Genomic DNA, 3,281 nt, shown 5'->3' with positions numbered 1-3,281 from the left:
TACTTGCGTGTAAAAGCTCTCAACTATTCTTGACAATGGAATCCCGTTAGGAATTTGAGAGAACTCAAGAGACAGTAACCTGGAAAGAAGGAAAAAAAGATGCAGAAGGTAAAGGAAAATAGCACCATTGGCATTATAGAGGAAAATGCCGCTCCTAGTCTCCTACAGTTTTCTCTGAAAATCTTCTTACCTCACTACATGCTCAGAACCCCAATAAACCCCACTAATCTTCACACACTCTGATATGGAAGGAAAATAGAGTGGATTTAAGAAGAAGAATTTGCATTCACAACTGTCATGACTGTGGCCTATCCTCATGCAAGCTAAAGATAGATTCTTCTTAGCACTTAAACTATGCACTCGACAACACTCCCTTCCCCAAAAACAGCCCTTGTCCTCAAGGGTGGTCATTGAAACAATGAAAATGAGGCTGCATTTTCTGTTAGTCTAGATGTCTAATGGTTGAAACCAAATGGCCTCTTTATCAGGTAAGTCATTGCATTGAACTAGCAATTCTGTTGTTGGTCCACCCCTCTTTTGAACTCTTCTCTGTACATTCTTCTCAAGGGCCCCTTAGAATCAGTAGTCCCTTTGTTTTCTCTTCATTTTCTGCCATTGTTTATGTAGGTGCTCAGACTGCTTGGGCAATGCTCAATGAGGAAAAGTCATGCATTACCGTCTTGTCTGGACCTGGATAACATCCTTGGTGGAGGTATTAGGTGCGGAGAAGTCACTGAAATTGGTTAGCCAGCAATTTTATTCAACTCTTTTTTGTGAATTGTATGATAATGACTGCTAATTGAAGATACAAAGCTTTGCAAGAACCTTCTTCCCTTTTTTGTATTTCAATTTTATTTATTTTATTTCTTAGGTGGAGTTCCAGGAATTGGTAAAACACAAATGGGGTATGCTTTGTCATTCCAAGTTTCTACATCATATCATACTTTTTTACCCTGTCAATTGTGAGATATTTTGGTTATCGCATGATATTTACTTTGACAGGATTCAGCTTGCAGTTAATGTTCAAATTCCAATAGAATATGGTGGGCTGAGCGGGCAAGCTATATACATCGGTAAGATAAGAGCCATTTGTGTGTGTGTGTGTGTTTTTTTTTTTTTTTGGGTGCTTGTTTGACTGTTGAGCATTTAACAGGATTTATTGATTCTTTTTTTTTTTTTTTTGGAATGATAATCTGAATACTAGCAATAAACGGTCAAAGAACAAATACAAGGAAACACCGACAAAAAGAGAATACAGGGATTTATTGATTATCGATTGCTGTTCTTGTGCATGTATAATTCACAGATACAGAGGGTAGCTTTATGGTGGAACGTGTACTACAAGTTGCTGAAGCTTGTATAGAAGACTTGTCAGAATATAGCCACCTTCGCAAGGATGCTCAAAATTGTGAAGTTAAAATGCACCCTAATAATATTTTGCAAAATATATTTTATTTTCGTGTTTGCAGCTATACTGAGCAAATTGCGTTGGTAAATTACTTGGACAAATTCGTCACGGAACATAAAAATGTAGGTATTAAGTTTTATATATCGTATTGAGATTTTTCCCAGCAACTTTCTTGAGGATAATTTTTAATATTTAATTGCCTTATTCATTTGCTCCATAATCTGCTACGACTTTAGACCATGAGAGTACTCTTGCTTTGACCTCATTTCCTTTTCATCCTTATCCAACCAACCAATTTTCTCCTCTTATGTTACTTCAGGTGAAGATCATCATTCTTGACAGTGTTACTTTCCACTTTCGCCAAGAGTTTGATGATATGGCCCTCCGGACTCGATTACTTAGTGAAATGGCTTTAAAATTTATGAAGCTCTCAAAAAAGTTCAGTTTGGCTGTAAGAATTACTATATGTTCTGTGTCAGAGGTGTTACAGTTTTGAATTTAATTTTTACTCACAGGAAAGTTTCTGTCTGGATTAAAGTCTTACCATCAATATTAAGCTCTTGCTTTACAAAAAAGCCTTTGTTGGCTTCAAGTCAAGTAATATTTTTCATTCTCTGATAATATCCATAATGGCTCCATTAATTTCCAGTTATAAATTCCATTTTGTGCCAGGTTGTAATGTTAAATCAAGTAACAACCAAGCTCATTGATGGTTCGTTTCAATTGACCCTTGCACTGGGTAAGTGCCATTTTTATTTTCATTCATTTTTTATATTTCACTCTCTTATTTTTTTATGAACAAACTTTTGCAATCTCATTATCATATGGGTTATGATTAAAGTGTGTTGTTGTGATGTTGAATAGGTGATAGCTGGTCACATATGTGCACAAACAGGATAATCTTGTATTGGAATAACAATGAACGACATGCATACATTGACAAGTCCCCATCTCTTAAATCTGCATCTGCAACCTATTCTGTGACCAGTAGAGGGATTCGTAATTCTTCTTCAAGCAGTAAACGAATTAAAATGATGTGAGAGTATTTCTTTCCTTTTCTTTATTACTTGACGTAGATGATATTTTAACTCTGAAACTTTTGGTGGCTTCTATGATGTGACATTGAGTAAAAAAAAAAAAAAATTTGTGTTCATGTTTTCGCATGAAACTTGGAATGAATTACACCCATTCCTAGCTTATAAATAGTTCAGCTTTCTATAAATTTTATACTCTCTCCATCTCAAATTATAAGAGATTTTTAAGGAAGATTCAATGTCTCAAAATATAAGGCATTTTGATAAAAATAAAGTTTTATTAATGATAGTTTTTCAATATTACCCTTCCCATATATCTCTATCTTCAATGTTATTTCATCAATGAATATTAAATGAAGGACATTTTTGAAAGTTTTTTTTTGTCTCGAAAATGTAAGGTTATAAGGTGTATTTAATGAGTTTTATTGGTATATGAAATTTTATTTAAAAATGTCTTATAATTTAGGACGGAAGGAGTATTTTATATCGATATAGGTTCAACTACCTACATATTTGTTGGATATATAAAACCTGATGGCAGTAAAAATGATTTAAAATTTTTTTGAAAATACAATATGGTCAGGGAAAAAATTCAGAAAATATATAGTTTTGGGTTAGATGATATCCAACAAATATTTTGGTTGGTACCTAACTCATTCCCACTTGATGCGGTTGGTACCTGAACTTCTTGGAAACTTTTGGTGGGTTAGATGATGTGACATTGAGTAAAATTGTAAAAATTAGATTTTGGGTTCTATTTTTTTTTTCATGAAATTTAAAATGAAAAGCACCATTTTTGGTTTTCAAACGATATAGTTCCTCCTAAATTTTATATTATA

The 3,281-nt window shown here is 33.6% G+C and overlaps 1 pseudogene; it reads left to right on the top strand.

Moving 5' to 3' along the window:
- The first annotated feature begins 285 nt into the window (after positions 1–285).
- LOC129300434 (DNA repair protein RAD51 homolog 3-like) lies at positions 286–2,587 on the top strand (annotated as a pseudogene).
- The last annotated feature ends 694 nt before the right edge of the window (positions 2,588–3,281 follow it).

This window comes from Prosopis cineraria, unplaced genomic scaffold (assembly GCF_029017545.1).
Source record: "Prosopis cineraria cultivar Desert tree isolate PC_DT_omini unplaced genomic scaffold, ASM2901754v1 PC1589, whole genome shotgun sequence".
Taxonomy (NCBI): Eukaryota; Viridiplantae; Streptophyta; class Magnoliopsida; order Fabales; family Fabaceae; genus Prosopis; species Prosopis cineraria.
This window is presented reverse-complemented; position numbering and strand designations above follow the sequence as displayed.